A 20,637-nucleotide genomic window follows, 5' to 3' on the forward strand; every position below is an offset into this window, starting at 1 on the left:
TTGACACTGGTTTTTCTGGCTTGTTTGCCTCTGTCTCAAATTGAGCCTAGGCATTATTCACAAATCTGGTATGATTCATTACTTAGGTTATAGAAAAGGCATTCACATTCCACTCTAAGGCTGTCACCATGAAGCCCACAGAGGAAAAAAAAATAAAAGACTTCCAGTAATTGGGTGGAGCAAGGTGTGGGTCTGAGACCTTCCTTAACCATTCTAAAAGAAGTCATTTTAGTGGAATGAACTCATGTTGTGGGGTGGGAGAGCTGGTGCCTTATTTTTAATTTTAAGGGGATTTACACCACATTCTTCCTTCTTAACAAAACAGTGGCAGCAATAAGGGCATCACCTGCCAACATTAGCTGACGTAAAACAGACTTGAAAAACTCCCTCCATTGTCTCATGCTGAAACACCCACTCATTATACACCCTCCGGTTGTTATGAAGGATCCGATTTTGCTGTAAATGTCAGCCGAAGCCTGGTTTGTTTTTTCCCCATCAGGATTTCAAAGGTTACTCAAAACAATGTTTCACAGAAATTATAAAGAGGCGGAGGTTTTCCTAATGAGAATCTGATCTCTGTGACTTGCTTTTTATTATAACGTTCTTATACGCAGGCTTCTGTGGACTCACCCTTCAAGAGTTAACCTCTGAAGTCAGCATTGGAAGTCTGGCTTATATGTAAACTAACACCAATTTGTGGCCAGCAAAATATGATTTCAAAGGCCAGTTACTTTAAGAAAAACAAGCTCTTTTTTTAAGCTGAAAGAGAGCACCACAGACCATAATCGGATGTGCAGCCTTTTTCCTGTATTTAAAGTATCAGTGTACCATTTTATAGCCAATTAATCCTTCAAATAACAAAGACTCATAGGGGATGATTGCTATTGTGTTTTGATCATATCTAGTGAGGGAAATTTGAGGCTTTGGGGACAAAGACTTCTTTTTCTAAACACAGTAAAATCACACCTTGTATTCACCCATTCCACGGTTATTTATTGTTTGCACTTAGTTTGTGTTCAGTCATGCTGTCAACAGCTTTGTACGTGACTACGCAATAAAAATGACAAGGCAAATTGGTACTGGAATCTTCTTAACGAATTCTACGTAGAGATCAATGAGTTTGTATGAATGATGGTAATTCTATCCTTTAGGACATGGGTCTGAGGGTGAGGCGGGGGGTGAGGCTAAAGGGTGGAATATGGAGGGTGGTTAGCCCTAATGCAATATTTTAAGAAAGTCCCCACATCTGAGTGTTTCAGAAATTGTTTCGGGCAATTCCATTGCCTCTGACATTAGAATGAGATGAAGAACAAAATAATTCATGGGCTCTGTCTCCCCAACTTACGCCCACAGTTTTTCTTGAACACAATGCACTTTCCCTCCTCTTTACTCCTTATGTTATCTCACCTGGAAGATGATTTCTTCCATTCAGCCCAACTAATGTCTACCATTTTTATTGCACCAGGCAATGTTCTAGCTTCTCCTTGAATTCTAACCAGATTACTTCACTTCTTATTAGTTCTGGCTACCTCTGAAATCCTAGAATAGTGGTCACTACTAGTGATATCAGCACCTATTGCTCTATTTATCTTGTCTACCGGGTGGGAGAGTAAATTCCTTGAGTTCATGAAGTAACACGGTTCAGTGTATATTTCATGTTTTTATCTTCCCTATCTTCCACTGCCGGCATGATGAGCGTGTAATAGAAATCAATTAGAAGACACTTAATGATTATCTTGTTTAACTCTACGATTTCCCCAATAAAGGGTTGTTGAACACCCCTGGAAATGTAGAATTTATGAATCATGAAGGCAGGCCATCGTATTATTTTACGGCACTAATTGTTATAAAGTTTTCCTTATTCAGAGCAAAGCTCTCCTGCTGTTGTGCTGAATGAAGCATCATTGCCAATAATTTTTAAAATTATATTTCCAGGGCAGAAATGCTGAAAGCAGACAATACATCTGCACCTCTGATGAATCCAGGTTTCCAGTCATTTAACTGGAGACACAGCAAACCAAAAGGTGCTCTCTGGGCTTAGATAAATATGAAATTAGATGCATATTATTACACAGTGCTGTTTTGTTAGTGGTGCTTATTTTTTGCTGTGACTCTTCTGGAGAGTTCTTTTTAGCAGTTGGAAATGAATAGCACAAGCACCACATAAAGAAAGGAGTTTCCTACCTTAGATGAAATAAGAAACTATGACCGACAAAGCCTTCCAGGTACTGCAAAGGAGAAAAGCATTAAACACAGGACAGAAATCCTAAGTTTCAAATCAGTTTCAAAAGTTCCAACCAAATATTTAATTGAAAGGATGAGGTTTTGTAGACTTCTCAATTAAAAAAAAAATGGAATAATCAGTCTCTCTCTGTTTTCATCACTTGCAACACTGGTACCAAAAGATAAAATCATTAGGGCCTTTTATGGCTTTACGTGCCACTCAATCTAAATTTGTTTTTGTAATATAGTTTGTATTTTTGCCAGCATAAAAAGGCCAGTGGTCAGTATGGGCAAACAGTTTGCTTCTTAATAAAGCTCAAAGAAATGCTAAAAGCAAATGATAGTGTGGCGAATCTTTTTTTGTCTGTTCTTTTTAAACAGGCAAGTAGTGAAATACAGTGAAAAAATGAAACAATGAAGACAGGTTTTCTATGATGTGAACTTTTTCTAGTTGCTGGTTTATTGTAAATTTCCCCATATACTTTCCAAATAGAAATCCTTAAATCACCTTATCTCTTCACTAAGACCAAACCAAAACCAAACAAAGCCCCGCAAATATGCATTTAAGTATTCAGTTACGCATGTGCTCACGACAGTTATCTTGCAAAACGAGAGTACATATTGTCTATTGTGAGAAATTTTCCTTACACAGAATACTAGGGGGAAAAAACAAGAAGCTAAATAACTGGAAAATCATATGGAAGTTCATAGAAAAATACTGTGGAAAATCCCAGGACAAATGACTAATGCTCTGTTGGAAATAATTAGATATCGCACCAGGGACATAGAGACTACTACCTTTTGCTTGAAAAATCTTAGTTCGCGATTAATAGTCTTATTGCATCTAAACCAGGGATGTAGCCTTACATTTCTCTAAGAAAAACCATGCTTTCGTCTCCTTTAGGTGAAAATGCTAACAAGATGCAAACAATGAGAAGCTGAAACAGACTGCAGACTTGCGTGGGGAACAACAGTCCGAGCGGCACTGGTAGTTTCTTTCAGGGCCTGAAGCTCGGTCCCACAGCTTGTTTCCAAGAAGGCTACAAATTGCAGATGTGAACAGTGCTGCCCGCCTGGCCGGCGAGCGCTTGCAGAAGCATCATTCCCATAATGTAATCGTTCTCACGGAAGGAAGGGCTATTAGGGGACTTAACAAGGGGGGTGCGTGAGGTGGACACGAGATGAATGTCAGTGACAGTGATTCCTTGCTGATACTTTCTATTAATTCTAGACTTCCTGCCACTCATTGATCAACTTGCACAAAACTTAATGATAAATAATTCGACCAGGCTTCCAAATCGTTGTGTCTCTATTGATGAAGCCTGAGGTGGTCTTCCTGCTTAAAGGTTGCAATGCAAGTGGCAGTGAAACCCACAGCATTGATATTCAAGATCTCCACCAGCAGGGTCCAGCACCATTAATTTTATTTGGTATCTCCAGAAAGGTTCAACCTTTAAAAAAAAATTTTTTTAATCGAGGTTATTGCACCAAAAATATTGGAAAATAGAGTAATACAAACAAAGAGAAAAAAAAAACATATTATGGGGTGCCTGGGTGGCTCAGTTGGTTAAGCATGGGACTCTTGATCTTAGCTAGGGTCTTGATCTCAGGGTCGTGAGTTCAAGCCACCCACTGGGCTCTGTGCTGTGTGTGGAGCCTACTTAAAAAAACGAAACAAAGCAAAAAAACCTCATATTTTTATTTATTTCTAGTAGGAACATTTTCTGTTCAGGTTCAAGATTCGTTTTTTAAAATAAAATTTATTGATTATAAAAATATAAAAGGGTACATCAATTTATCCTCTGCTAAGTACTGCTCAGATAAAGGAAAACAAACAGACAAAAAGGATTTCTGCTCCTAAAAGTTCAGTGGCAGCAATTTTTTAATCCTCTAATGTTTTCTTGTAAAAGTTGTCACCACCCTGAAATAAACTACATCTCTAGCTTTGTTTCTTAGGATATCAGGACTGCCAGTGGAAGGAACACTTTCTTCCCCAGGAAATGAAGCAACCGTGTTTTAGCTTTGCACATATTATTCTAACATTGAGGTGTAGGTAAGGCTTTTTCTAAGAAAAAGCAGTTCAAGTCCTCTGCTTCAATTTGGCCAAGTAAACTCATTTGTTTGTATCTCTTATCTCTCACTGCCAAAATTCTATGAAAAGGTTAAGATAAAATATATATTAATTAAAGGAATTTATCCACAATCATGACATGATGGGAAAAAATAAGACTATTTTGACTGCATCTGAAATATTGAGACGTCTCTGGGCGATCAAGGCAGATGAATATAAAAACTATAAGAGAGACAGCATCATTATAGAGATAAGATTAGTGCTTTCTAGCAAAACTCTAGGAAAAATGCTGAACTTGGAGAAAGCAATTTCAAAGAGTCCTCTCTATCAGAGTAATTAAATATGAGGTATGGGCAGAGGGTCAAGGAAAAGAGGACTAGGGAGCATAGAAATAAAGGAGTCAGAAGGACCTCTGCGAAACCAATAAAATGAGGAAGAACAGATGTGAAATTAGAACAATGACCTCACAAGAAATAGATATAATTGTAAAACAAAAACCAAAAATTGCAAGAAGTAAAACAAACAAACAAAAAAACAAAAACACTATCCTGTACTTTTAGGGAAAACCAGAGGATTGTACATACAACATTATAAGCAGACTGCTTTGGAAAAAGAATGATTGGCAACAATTTCTTAGATATTGAAATATGATGGCCCAAATTAAAAGTTTAATAGAAGGGCTAAATAATAACATTCCATTGTTGAAAACAATTATAAACTGAATGTTTGTGTCCTCCCCCAATTTATACATTGAAACACTATCCCTCAATGAAATGATATTAGAAGGTTGGGTCTTTGGGAAAATAATTGGGTTTAATTCAGATCATGAGGGTGAAGCCCTTGTGATGGGAGCAATGCCTTTTTTTTTTTTTTAAGTAAGTGTCGTATGAGACTTGTTTCCGCTCTCTGCTCTCCGCCATTTGAGGATACAGGGAAAAGTCAGAGGTCTGCACCCTGGAAGAGGGCCCCTTCCTCACTGTGCCTATACCCTGATCGCGAACACCCAGCCTTAAGAGTTGTGAGAAATAAATTTCTGTTGTTTTGACACCGAGTTTATAATATTTTGTTATGGCAGCTTGAGCTGGCTAAGACAAAGACTGAATTGGACATTGATAGAAAAGGATACTTTTCAGAAGGTGGAGGCAAAGCATCGAAGTACTAGAGAAAAGGTAATATCCTGAATACTGATAAGGGTACGTCATAGCTAGTATCACTCAGCAGGAGTTTCAGAACAAGGTGAAAAGAGATTAGCAGGAAGGCAATCAAAGGCAGGATGTAAAAATTACACTGAGATTAAGAAAGCCTCATGTCTTCCCATGGAGTGCTAGGCAGACCTCCCGAAATTTCTGCACAACGAGAATAAAAAGAATAACCAAAAATCAAGCCCACTACAGTGGAATGAGACTGAAGCTCTCATCAGACTTCTATGAAACTCACAGTGCAGGAAGATAAAGATAAAGAAAGTCTTCAAAGTGCTGAGGGAAAACAGTACATATGCATAAAATACTATTTCAGATGGACTGGTACTTAGTACATACTCACTGTCCCTGCACAAAATTATTTGACAATAGAATCTGGTAAAATGAAAAGTGAAAAAACAAAGAGTGAGACATGCAATACAAGAAAAAGTGATGAGCAAAGAGAAAGAAAACTTGTAGGGATATCTAAACAATCTCTGCCAATGTAAATCTGAAATTTAATACAGTGTAAGAAAAGATTTCCAAACTGGTTGAGACATTATGCAAATGCAAACAAACCAAACCAATCTGGGACTAAATTTCAACTTTATTTTAATTAATATGCTGAAGAAGATAGGTAATAAGATGATGGTCTTGTTTGAATAGTGGACAGCACAAATATAGTTCAATCCTTGATATCGAAAGACAAATTAAAATTCATTTATGAAAAATTAGGGTTATCATCTGGAGAAAAATATACATACACACATAGTTTTAAAACCATGAGATGACAAAAGGAATAAAATAATTTGAATAATCAAAAACTACCAATAAGCAAATGAAATTTATATATAGTAAATACAAAACATGCAGAGAAATGTCAAGGAAGAGTCAAACATATCATTTATAAACAATAAATTGAATGAGTTAAATCCTCATATAAAAAGGCACACATTTTTAAAATCCAATTTAAAAAATCAGTTACATTGTTTTTCATTACTAGATACACATAACAGACAAATTACCCAAAATGAATGGACAAAAATAAACCTATTAATATCTGCAGCGGTGATAGTGATAATTCATTAAATAGGTTTCTGAGTGAAAAGCATTCAAATGGACTAAGCATGATAACTCAGTGTTAAAAGATGAAATTCATCAAGAAGGTATAAAATCCACGTGTGTTTATGCTCTAAATGATATGGAATTAAAATTTACAGGGGTGCCTGGGTGGCTCAGTAGGTTAAGCCACCGACTCTTGCTTTCAGCTCAGGTCATGATCTCAGGACGTGAGATCAAGCAGGCTTCATGCTGGGTGTGGAGTTATACTGAGGATTCTCTCTCTCCCTCCCCCTCTGCCCCTTCCCCCACCACCCCATGCATGTTCGTGCTCTCTCTCTCAAAATAAATAAATAAATAAATAAATAAATAAATAAATAAATAAATAAATAAATTTATAAAGCAAAACTGTTAGATGCAAGAAGAAACTCACAAAACCACACTATAGTGGCGTATAATTCTAATGATGCCTGTACTACTGATTTTCAGCTGCTTATAATTAATCGTTCCTCTTCTGTGAGTCTGTGCTATTTGTCTCAGGCTGCTTTCAGAGTTTTTCTGTCATGTTTCTTTTTTTCTTTCTTTTTTTTTTTTTTTTTTAGATTTTATTTATTTATGAGAGAGAGAGAGAACAAGCAGGGGGAGGGGCAGAGGGACAAGCAGATTCCCTGCCGAGCGGGGGCTGGTTGCTGGGCTCGTCCCAGGACCCTGGGCTCATGACCTGAGCCGAAGGTAACCGCTCAACCAACCGATCCACCCAGGTGTCCCTCCTCTTCTGTTTTCCCTTTTGTTTACTCCATTATGATTTGGTGTGCTCTTTCCTCATTAAACAAAAAAAATTCTTATTGGAATATGCTTACAATTTCAGACTTGATTTCCCCATCGGTGTGGAAATTCTTGTTCTTGTCACTGAATATTTTTTGTATTGCATTCTTGTTCTTTTAGGATTGCACATACTATTAGACTCTTCATGTATCCCGCTTGTCTCCTACCTGCTTTTCTCTTTAATCTTTTCTTTTCCTGTGTAAACTGGAGTCTGGATGATTTATTCTAATCTACTTTTTCAGTGTACTTGTACTTTTTTTTTCTAAATTAATAGCTTTGGAATTTTATTTTTCTAGTTTTATTGCGATATAATTGACGTGTAACATGGTACTATTGAACTGTACAATGTAATCATTTGATATATGTGTCTATTGTGAAATGATCATCCCAATTTTGTTAGCATTCACCATCTCATATAGTTACAATTATTTCTTCTTGCAATGAGAACTTTTAAGCTCTACTCTTTTAGCAACTTTCAGATACAAAATGCAATATTGTTAACTATAGTTACCATGCTGCACATTACATGCCCAGAACTTATTTATTTTATAAGTGACAGTTTGTACATTTTGACCACCTTCACCCATTTCCCCAGGCCCCATTGCCTGCCTCTAGCAACCACCAAACTGTTCTCTGTTTTTGAGTTTTTTTAGATTCCATATATAAGTGAGATTATACAGTATTCGTTTTTCTCTGACTTACATATGTATATATATATGTGTGTTTGTGTGGATATATCTTTGCAAAAATGTATATCAGCTCCTCTGCCCATTTAAAAATATTTTTTGCACTATTGTGTTATATGAGTTCTATACATATTTTGGATATTAACCCCTTATCAGATATATGATTTGCAAATATTTTCTCCCATTCTATTGATTACCTTTTGATTTTTGTCGATGGTTTCCTTTGCTGTGCAGAAGCATTTTAATTTGAAGTAGTCCTACTTGTTAATTTTTGGTTTTGATGTCTTTGCTTTTGGTGACAAATCCAAAAACTCATTGCCAAGACCAATGTCAAGGAGCTTAACTCCCATGTTTTCTTCTAGGAGTTTTATGGCTTCAGATTTTATATTCAAGTCTTTAATCCATTTTGAGTTGATTTTTGTTCAGTTTCATTCTTTGACATGTGCCTGTCCAGTTTTCCCAACACCATTTGTTGAGAAGACAATTCTTTCCCCGTTACACATTCTTGACTCCCTTGTCATAAATTAACTGACCATGTTTGCATGGGTTTATTTCTGGGATCTCTAGTCTGTTCCTTTGATCTCTGTGTCTGTTTGTATGGCAGTGTCATACTCTTTTGATATAGCTTTATAGTATAGATTGAAATCAGGAGGTGTGATGCCTCCAGCTTTGTTCTTCTTTCTCAAGATTGCTTTGGGTATTTCAGGGTCCTTTTTGGTTCTATACCAAATTTAGGATTGTTTAGTCTTTCAGATGCCATTGGAATTTTGGTAGAGTTTACAATGAATCTGTAGATTGCTTTGGGTGGTATGGACATTTAACAATATTAATTCTAATCCATGAGTGTGAAATGTCTTTCCATTTTTTTGCTGTTTGTGTTTTCTTCGATTTATTTTATCACTATCTTACAGTTTTTAATATACAGATATTTTACCTCATTGGTTAAATTTATTTCTAAGTATTTTATTTTTTGTGATGTAATTGTAGATGAGATTGTTTTCTTAATTCCCCTTTCTTACAGTTCATTATTGACATATATAAACACAAATGATTTTTGTATATTGATTTTAAATCCTGTGAATTTACTGAATTTGCTAACTAGTTCTAATAGATTTTTTGGTAGAGTCTTTAGGGTTTTCTACATGTAATATCATGTCATCTGCAAATAGTGACAATTTTCTTCTTCCTTTCTAATTTGTATGTCTTTTATTTATTTTTTCTGTCTAATTGCTCTGGCTAGCACTTCTAGTAGTATATAAAAGTGGTAAGAGTGAGCATTCTTGTCTTGTTTCTGATCTTAAAGGAAAAGTTCTTGGCTTTTCACTGTTGAGTATAATGTTAGCTGTGGGTTTGTCATGTATGGCGTCTATTATGTTGAGGTAGATTCCCTCTATTCCTAGTTCGCAGAGTTATTATGAATGGATGTTGAATTTTCTCAAATGTTTTTTCTACATCTATTGAAATGACCGTGACTTCTATCCTTCATTTTGTTACCATGATGTATGACATTGATTGATTAGCAGATGTTGAACCATCCTTGAATCCCAGGGATAAATCCTGTTTGATTCTGCTCTAGGATTCTTTTAATGTATTATTGAATTCAGTTTGCTAATATTTTGTTGAAGATTTTTGCATCTTCATTTGGGATACTGGCCTGTAATTTTCTTTTCTGTTAGGATGTATTTGGGAACATACTGAACATCTTATGAAATGGGTTGGGGTTCTCCATTTAGAGCTGGCAAAAGGCAGGAAAAAATATATGTTAATTTGGTCAAATTTAAAACTTTTCTTTAAACCAAATAACAGCTGATAATTTTGCTTTTCAGAACTAGAGTTCAGAATAATTGTTTGGTTTTATTAGGGTGTAGTTAGGTCCAGCCAGTGTTTCCATTTCAACTGAAGAAGTGTTTTTAATTTAGTGTGAGATTTGGGGTACTTCAGAGCTCTTGGAGCCATCTAAATTACTAACTATTTGTCTATTCCACATGACTTGATTCCATAAAATTAATTATATCTATCCATATATATATATATACAGTTAGAATTTGCCTCTATTAGATACAAGGTTGAAAATTATCAGAAAGTTTGGCTTCTGTATCTCCCAATGCTGAACTAGGCAAGTTGAAAGAAAGTAATTTATTTTCTAATACGCCTGTTACTTGGATGTGGAAAAAGGCCATCTTATTTTTTCATTTTTTTCCAGACATTATTTTCTTTTTTATGACTATTAGGTTCTTTCTCTTTGGTTAGTTGTGAGTATAGGAAATAGGTCAGTTCTTCATTTTCAAAAGGACTAAGGAAAAGAAAAAAAAAATCTGTCTTTAATTTGACATCACAGTGCTTAATATGATCCTACATACATGCCTACTCTTTAATAGACTGTTTACTATAAAAAATGTGGGAAAACATAATCCTAATTCAAGCACAAAGATTTAAACAGCAAACTATAACAAGGCAAAATGTAGAACCATTCATTTTGTTCACAGCTAGAAAATACTTTGGGAAGGCAGAATGAGTTGTGGTTTTGTATGGACTATGGAGCCAGTGTCTTGGTTCAAATTCAGGCTTTCTCTCTTATTACTTATGAGAGTTATTTCATCTTTCTGTGTCTCAATTTTCCTCATTCACATAATGCAGTTAATATTAGGCGTGACCTTGTAGAGCTCTTGTGCTTGACCCAAAGCAAGTTCTCAGTAAATATTAACTATTGCTATGGACTTGAAGCCCTTCATCTTTCAGATGGGAAAACTGATCTAGAAGGATGAACAAACTTGGCAGAGGTAGGACTACAGTTATTCTATGATTTTCATTCACCCAAGATGGCTGCTGAAGACTGTCAGGACAAATCCTTTCCACTGAGGAAAATAAATTCCGCTTTTACTGGAGAGAACTGTCTGATCTATAAATTAACATGGAGCATGTCTAATTTTGAGGCATCTGGAAATCTACGATAGACAAATATTTGAAAATGAAAGATGTTTTTTGCACGTGCATATTTCTGTTTGACAGTTAAAAAAATCAAAGCGAAAATCTGCTTATGTTGACCATGCAGATTACACGTAAGAGCATAAAGTATGCAGTGCAAAAAGAAGAAACTTTTATGTCTCCTGGAACTACTCCCTATACGATGCCATTTCTGTCAACAAAGGATCAGGTTCTAGATAAACAATTCCACCCAGACTTTTGGGGCAATGCTATTTAATATCATTTTAATTTTTTTCACTACAAGCAATGCATTATGAAGTATGGTTTAGAGTTTAAACTGAGATAAACCTTTTAATGATTAGGACACAAGAAAACCGATGTCAGACTATATATGTAGATATATAATCATTTGTTTAATTTGGAAAATAGAGACAGAGATGGTCCTTCATGTTCAGTGAGCATGTGTAGACCATTCTTTCTATAGACACCGTCATTTCTTTAAGAAACCAGAGCATGGTACATGAATAGACCTCCCCAGAGGGCCTCAATTTTAATTTTCCAGTGTTTGGAGAAGCAATATCCATCAAGTTCCCTCAACTGTTGAGAATAATGCTGTTTTTGTCACACACAAGGTCTATTTTGAGCTCAAACGTACACACTGACTTTAGACTATAGGCTTGCAGACCTGTCAGCACAATGCCCCGTTACAAATTGTCCCTTTAGCAAGATGACTTCATCTTAGCAGCCTGTTCTGGTTTCTACATCCTTCCAGGTTTCACAGTTCAGTGCAGTCAAACAAGGTGATGGCATTTTTAAGGCTCTAGATTTTATTGGTCTACGAATAAAGGTAGGTGGCCAGGTACTATTTCAGGGTTTCAGTTGGCAATCTGGTACTAAATTTGAGTACACTAAGAAGGTTGTGATTTTTTTTTTTAATACTGGAAACATAAATATTGGCATTTATGGAAATGGCTGCTAGAACAGGAAGTGATTTCATAAGATTATGGGAATGTCTAACTTTAATCCGAATGGTCATTAAAACTTGGGACATACTATTTCTCAGGAAGAATTGATTAGAATCCAATCAACCCCTATTTGCATTTTTAGTCTTCTACTTATTGGATGCTGATAAAAACCCTATACTTTAATTATTTCACCTATCACTTGCACATTTTTAATCTCCTATCGAGACATAATCATGTCCGAAACAGACACATATATGGCCCATAAACAGCCATGCTTACCTATTCTTTAGCTTATATATATTCTTACCCAGGAATAAATTTTGCTCCAAAAGGGACCATGCCCCCTTAGGAGGAAGGAGAGTCAGATAAAGACTATAGTAGATTGAGATAAGCTAATGAAGAGACATCTGGCATCACAAGACATTAAAGGAATTGTCAGGTCTAGTAGGAATGTGTGACCAAAGAACAAACTTCAAGTTATAAAATAAATGAGTCATGGGGTTGTAATGTACAGCATAGGGAATATAGTCAACAATATTATAATAATTTTATATGGTGACAGATGGTAACTAGACTTATCATGGGAATAATTTTGTAATGTGTAAAAATGCAGAATAAGTACGATGTACACCTGTAACTAATAGAGAATTTTATTTCAATCATACTTCAATAAAAAATTATTTAGGTTTTTAAATCTTTCATTTCCTCCCTTAGAATAGCAGCACTAGTAGCATGTCCTCATAGGGTGGTGAGTACAAAATGAGACAATGCATGCCAAGAGCTTAACGAGAAACATCTAAGACTGATCTGTTCTTCCTCTGTGACAAATACTCTGCCAAGTCCTTTTTGAATGTGCTATGCAGGGGCGCCTGGGTGGCGCAGTCGTTAAGCGTCTGCCTTCGGCTCAGGATGTGATCCTGGATCCCAGGGATCGAGCCCCGCATCAGGCTTCTCTGCTGGAAGCCTGCTTCTTCCTCTTCCACTCCCCCTGCTTGTGCTCCCTCTCTCGCTGGCTGTCTCTCTGTCAAATAAATAAATAAAATCTTGAATGTGCTTTGCATTTTGCAAAACAATATATAAATAAAAGAAATCATTAAATGTGTAATGTCTACATATATACATAATTGGAAAGTATATGACTAACTAAATATGGAACACTTTATGAATTTACATGTCATCCTCACACAGGGGTCACATGAACCTTCTCTGTATCATTCCAATTTTAGTGTCTGTGCTGCAGAAGCCAGCACGACTAACTGTAACTAAAAACTAAAGAAATGAATGTACAAAGCTTGCTATTTAGATTTTTGTTCTCGGCTTTCCCTCGGTGATTTTAGAATTCTCATGTTGACTGATAGTTAAACTTTCTTGTCTACTACTTTGTATAATTCTCTCCTTTTGTTAACTGAATTCAGTGACACACATTCTGTATGGAAATGCATTCTCAAAAGCAGAACTGGCCCAAAGTATCTATTGGAAGGTCATTCATTCTTGTAGCCAGTTTTGTCCTATGAGGGTATGCAGCTGTCCAAGTTTTGCTTTTGTTGCACAGATCATTTAGAATAATTCAAAACTAACAAAATACCCACAGTTATAAAAGCAGGCTATTAGTAATGTAAAAATCAAATCACCTGCAGTGAAAAACAAGCTCACTCTCAATAAGTCAGCAAGAAAGAAATTTTGGACATTTCACAACTTTGCTTTGGTAATTGAAAAATACAGCAGAATTAGAGTCCAGGTAAGTTTTTTTTTTTTTTAATAGAAATTTTAGGGCATTAAGCCCAACAGATAGAAGAACCAGGGGCTCCAAATATTCTTAAAATGTTGGCATTCATTAATAAAAGTAGGGTTAATTCAAAAGACATTTACCAGCACGATAGACATTGATGTTCTTTGGGGTTCTGGTTATGCTTTTTTTTTTTTTTTAAGATTTTATTTATTTATTTGAGAGAGAGAGAGAAGGCACAGAGGGAGAGTGAGAAGTAGAAGCAGACTCCCCACTGAGCAGAGAGCCTATGTGGGGCTTGATCCCAGGACCCTGAGATCATGACCTGAGCTGAAGGCAGAAGCTTAACCGACAGCCACACAGGTGTCCCTCTGGCTATTCCTCTTACTCTAAACCTACTTGTAGGCTAGCAGAGTCTGATTTCCTGGTTTTATAAATAATTCATAAATTTATAATCTTAATTTTTCACCTCCAGTTCAGTTTCTCTTCTGTACTTTGTATCTAATACCCTACTCTATCAGTTCCACTCTTTTTAAGAAGTTTTTTGGATTTTATAGTTACCTTTAGGAATCAGAAATCTTGCCATTTAAATCTTTCCTAGGTGGCAGAAATGATTTTATTTGAAATAATTTGATCAGAAATAATTTGTTTTTAAGGTTTAAGTCTAAATGAAGACTAGTTTTCTCATTTTGGCTTCATTAGAAAAGCACAAAATAGGGAATAACCCAATATTTTGCTATATTTTCACTTTCATTGGAAATAAAATAATCCTAATTTCAAATAACAAATAAATCCCAACATAATCAAATTATATTATGATACTAAATTTATAGAACCATAGAGTAAAACTAATATGGAGGAAGTTGCCAATAGACAGAGATTCTGTTTTAGATTCTTATTTTTCTGGGTAATATCTATAGGTAAGCAGTGACTACTTATGTTAGTCATTCAACTAGCATATTGTGTGAACCAATAGGGAATAATTTGTCAAATGAATAATTCAATAGACAAATCCTTAATGTGAAATAGTAGGGAGTCAGAGAGGAATAAATAGTACAGTTTTAAAAAGAGCGAGGTTGTAACATTATACAGTTATTGTTTTAACCTTGACCCTAAGTTTGATTTTTTTCTTTAATCTGGCCTTCTCTTCCCTATCTACTCCCTGGAAACAGAGACCCAATTTGAGGACTCTGAAGCCTTAGAAGAGGATAGAACTCTACAGAAACAGCCTGGTTCTCAGGATGTCTGAGTGGAGTAGTGTTTCTTGGGGGATCCGCGGTGAACTGTGAGGTGAATGAGAAAGAAACTTGCACTACAATAAACCACTGGGATATTGGGTGGGCTGGGTGCCACATCCATTGTATCTTGGCTCATAGAGTTACCTCAAAGGGTTGAGGTTAATAGTAAATAAAGATAATATTTAATGGACCAGCACAGGTGGTCATGTAGTGTAAATACTATATCCAAAAATTCCCTTTACTTTATTTTCTGTATTTTAGGGGCAGCATCTGTAGATTTGAAGCATATTGGACAATTTTTATTTATAATAATAAATAGCATTAGTTATTTTGTGCCAGACACTGTACCAAGCACAAGTGGATGTGTTTACTTCCCTATCGTCCTCTCCTTTTTACTAACAAAGAAATGGGACATATACCATAAGAAACAGTACGTGCAATGGTTAGTAAAAAAAAGACCACTGAAGACAACCAAAAAATGACTATAGTTTATTAGAATAGTATAAATTACCCAACTGATTAGAGAAATGCTTCTCTGAAATGGTTGAACTCAAATCAGTCTTTAGACCTAAAAGTCACAGTAAATCAGTTTCTCATATGTAATTATAATGAAAAAAGTAGATGATTTCCTTAATGACCAAGCTTGGATAAAAACACAAAAATACCACGTCAACAAATATAAATAAAAAAATCAGAAATGTATCAAGCGAGATACTATATGTTAACTTATTAGATTATACTCAAGCTTCTGAGGAAGGTGGTGTTATTGGGAAGTGTGTGATGCAAACATACCTTAAGAATCAACCTAGCTTTTCCTCACTAACAGAGTTGTAAAATTTGAATTCTTTCTTGTGAAAAGTTTCTTACAACAATGAGGTACTATCAAGTAAGGAATGATTCTGCTTGTTAGAGAAAAAAACTCCCCTTTAATGAGCTTATATATTAAATATCAAGAATAATAGATACAACTTTATGAATTTTATTTTTTTTAGAGATTTATTTATTTATTTGAGAGAGAGAGAGATCAGAGGGAGGGGCAGACGGCGAGGGAGAGAGAGTCTCAAGCAGATTTCATGCTGAGTGTGGAGTCCCATGCGGGGCTTGATCTCTTGACCCTGAGATCATGACCTGAGCGGAAACTGAGTGTGATGTTTAACCTACTGAGCCACCCAGGTGCCCTTATTAATTTTAATTTTCTTAAAATATGAAAACAATAAGTTATAGTAAAAGGCTTCACTGTAGTATTCTCAAACATAAACACAATTAGAAAAGAACCTATAAGAGGCTTCCATTTGAATTTTGTTTGTTTAGAGACATATACTATGCTAATTATGTTAATGCTATTCTTGGGAGCTGGTTAAAAGGCGGTTTTTTTCTTTTTCTTCCCCTGCCACTATTTTTTTTTAAAAGTAAATATATGGAAAAGAGGCCATAGAAAGGAAGGAGATACAGTTTTTTTCTAAATATTGTCTTTAAGTTCTAGATCAATAAATTTATTCTGTCAAACATTTTATTTACTTATTTTTTAAAGATATTATTTATTTATATAAGAGAGAGTGAAAGAGAGAGAGAGCATGAGCAGGGGGCAGGCAGAGGTAAGAGGAGAAGCAGACTCCCCACTGAATAGGGGGCCTGATGTAGGACTTGATCCCAGGATTCCGGGATCATGACCTGAGCCAAAGGCAGACGCTTAACCGACTGAGCCACCCAGGCCCCCATCTGTCAAACATTTTTAAAAGAATTTTCATTTTTATAAATTTTAAGTGTATCAGTAATAAATATTGAATAACTGCCAATTTTAAAACATGCATATTTTATAATAATTTATTCACCTACCCATCCACTTATTCATTAAAAAAATGTTATTTAATACCCACTACTTGGTACTGGTCACTGAAATAATGAGTTAGGGAGATGTCTAGAAATAGATTATTTACTAGAAAGAACGATTACCCAACACTTGCGGCAACATGGACGGGACTGGAGGAGATTATGCTAAGTGAAATAAGTCAAGCAGAGAAAGACAATTATCATATGGTTTCACTCATTTATGGGACATAAGAAATAGCAGGAAGATCAGTAGGAGAAGGAAGGGAAGAATGGAGGCGGGGTAAACAGAAGGGGGAATGAGCCATGAGAGACTATGGACTCTGGGAAACAAACTGAGGGCTTCAGAGGGGAGGGGAGTGGGGGAATGGGATAGGCCAGTGATGCATATTAAGGAGGGCACGTATTGCATGGTGCACTGGGTGTTATACGCAGATAATGAATCATGGAACATTACATCAAAAACTAGGGATGTACTGTATGGAGACTAACATATCATAATAAAAAATGATTATTAAAATATAGAGTATTTACTAGTGTTCAATGAGTAACAATATAATTGTACATTGATTATCTGATTATATATATCAAATGTAGTTAATGTAATTTTTAAAGGAAATAAGGCTACTATCCAGTTTCTTCAATGTCAATTCCTTGTTTGCATACTTTATGAAGGTGTTATGTGCTTTTAAGCATTCTTTGCCAGACTAGAGAAATTGTATAATGAGAAATATTGAATATCATGCTTAAAAAGCACAAGTGTGAATTTTTACTGTACTGAAAGCTCAATATTGAGCTGATTATAAAAATAAAATAACATTGACAACAATAATAACAACAAAACTGAGGTCTGTCTGAACTAAAACCAGAACTATATGTACACACCTATTTAAGACATTCAGGATGGTGCTCTACACTATATGTCATCAGGGAAATGCCAATTGAAACTCCAATGAGATATCACCGCGCACCCATTAGAATGGCCAAATCTGGGACCCTGACAACAGTATATGTTGGTGAGTAGAGCAACAGGAACTCTCATTTATCGCTAGTGGAAATGCAAAATGGTACAGCCACTTTGGAAGACACTGACAGTTTCTTACAAAACTAAACATATGTTATCATATGATCCAGCAATCGCACTCCTTGATATTTACCCAGAGAAAATGAAAATTTATGTCCACAAGAAAACCTACGCATGGGTGTTCATGTAGCTTTATTTATAATCGCCAAATTTGGAAGCAACCATGATGTCTTTCAGTAAGTGGATGGGTAAACTGTAGTATATCCAGAAAATGGAATGTTTTTCAGGTCTAAAAAGAAATGAGCTATAAAGCTGTGAAAGGACATGGAGAAGCCTTAAAGCATATTTCTAAGTGAAAGAAGCCATATGTATGATTCCAACTATATGACATTCCTCAAAAGGCGCAACTATGGATACAATAAAAAGATTGGTGGTTGCCAGGGGTGGGACTGAGGGCAGGGATAAATAGGCAGAGCACAGAGGATATTTAGGGCTGTGAGAATACTCTCTATAACATTAAATTGATGAAAGAACATCATGATACATTTGTCCAAACACTAAAATGTATAATACCAAGAGTGAAATGTACAGTAGACAATGGGCTTTTGTTAATTATGATGTGTCAATGTTGGTTCATCCATGGTGACAAATGTACCATCCTGGCAAATGGCACCAATAATGGGGGAGACTATGGATGTAGCAATATACTGTGTGGGGTGGGGGTATACAGAAAGTCTCTGTACATTCCTTCCAATTTTGTTGTGAACTAAGACCACTCTTTTTTTTTAAAGTAATCTTGAATAGGAAAAAAGAAAAGAAAGAAAAAAAGATTAAGAAGGAACAAACCTAGAAGATTTTTTGATTCATACCTGAAGCAAAACCTGTATTTTACTTGACAAATATTTTCTATTTTTAACAAAGTAAAAAGCACATTTTAAGGATTACCAAGTAATACAGGTATGTTCATGGCAACGGGATCAAAGGAGGTGTAGTAAATTTAAAATTTAAAAAATAATGTGAAAGAGAAAAGAGAAATTCTTCACAAGACTGGATAGAGGTTAAGACCATTTCTTTACATTGTAGTAGGTCTTAATATATATAATTATGTTGGGGGGTATCAGTTGGCGTGCATGGAAGTCACATGTTTTAAAAAACGTATTGATGGCTAACCTAAGAATTATTTTACAGCAAGAAGTGTGTCTAAGTTTTATATCTGTTGAGCTGAGCAGAATAGCAGCTATAACAGGCAGATACTCAGTAACGAGCAAATGAATCAGTGAATCAATCTGAAAGAATGAATAATAGAACCAGTTCCACACTAAGGGAGCTTCCAGAAATTTGCATGAGGAGATAGTATTCTTTTTAGTATAAAAAACTGTATTTCCTCCTCAAATTCAGGAAAGACAGAATCCTATTCCTTATTGATATCTGTTAAAACTACGGTCCTTTCAAGTATTTATTTATAGACGATCACCTTCCAGATGTGCTGTTTGGTGTCACACGGGAAACATTTATCTTCACGTGCTTCTAAATCTCTCTTATATGATTCATACTGAATTTCAGTCCAACCACCTTTAAAAAAATAAAAACAAACATTCCCTAAGGTGCCTGAGCTCGTGAGTTCCAATACACCATATAAACTGCAATGAACCATATGCTGCCGGAGTCTAGAATAAATAGCCCTTTTAAAAAACCAAGCTGCCAACAAAATTGAGATTCCATTTTTAAATGATTTTCTGCAGAGTAAACATTTTTCAAGCTTGATTGTTGTGTCATTTTTCACTGGCCTTTTTCAAGCTAGAAACAATCTGCACATGTTCTTCTTGAAAAGAAGGGTTTAATACTCCACTGTGTCCCCAAGTCCCAGTGAGCTAATTTGTTCTAAAGACAACATTACTACATCAATACAACGCAGCTTAACCTTCAACTCACCTTATTCTGTTTGCTTTCCACATCCCAACTGAGGCTCTCAGCCAAAACGTCCCCTCCATTCTGGGTTCATTTCTCTCTAGGTGGAAAGTATGTGCATATAAACTATGCTGCTTTTGTATATCAGAGAAAAGGCAACATTCACACCATCCAAAAATCATACACACACACACACACACACACATGCACACACACACACACACACACACACACACACACACACACACTCTCCTTGTTCCCTATCTTATAAAATATGAACCACTTCAGGGGGGCCGAAGGCTTAAGCCAGAGCTCCATCTTCAAGCAAAGTCCCCAAAGAGAAATTGTGAAAACCCAGAACAAACCCAAATCCACAACGTAGTGCTTTGGCTCCAGTCTGTTTATTTCTTCTTTTTTAAGGTCTCTTGCTCTGACATCCTTTTTCACATGAGCAGATGATGACAGTTCTTGGTCAAAATGCCATAAAACTAGTTCTTATCTTAATTTCGTCCATTATTTCTCCCTAGCTCTTTTCTCCAGATCCAAGATAAAGTGGAAATGCTTTCAGTGTTTCTTCATTTGTTGAATTCTGAAATGTAATTGATTTGTCTGCATGTGAACTTGCAAGAACTAGATCCTCCTCTGTGCTAAGGTGATGTCATTTTCCAATTTTCCCTTTGAAAAATCATGAAACATTAGTATCCTGAAACAGTTTTGAAAACACCTTATTCAGATTTAATGCTAGAGAGACCATTTGAAAAAGTTCTCAAGTTTTGTTTCTTTACAAAAAATAAAAATTCTAGTTAAAAATTGTAGGGTGGATGGCGTTATGGGATCGAGCCCCACATCAGGCTCCTCTGCTATGAGCCTGCTTCTTCCTCTCCCACTCCCCCTGCTTGTGTTCCTTCTCTCGCTGGCTGTCTCTATCTCTGTCGAATAAATAAACAAAATCTTAAAAAAAAAAAAAAAAGAAATTGTAGGG

General features: G+C 35.7%; 1 non-coding gene across 1 annotated transcript; it reads right to left on the reverse strand.

The window, feature by feature from the left end:
- Positions 1–13,075: 13,075 nt before the first annotated feature.
- Positions 13,076–13,182, reverse strand: LOC148109481 (U6 spliceosomal RNA). The gene has a single exon (XR_015725847.1). It is a non-coding gene; the product is annotated as a U6 spliceosomal RNA (small nuclear RNA).
- Positions 13,183–20,637: the final 7,455 nt, after the last annotated feature.

This window comes from Ursus americanus, chromosome 9 (genome assembly GCF_024610735.1).
Source record: "Ursus americanus isolate L20-20 chromosome 9, mUrsAme1.1.p, whole genome shotgun sequence".
NCBI classification, from domain to species: Eukaryota; Metazoa; Chordata; class Mammalia; order Carnivora; family Ursidae; genus Ursus; species Ursus americanus.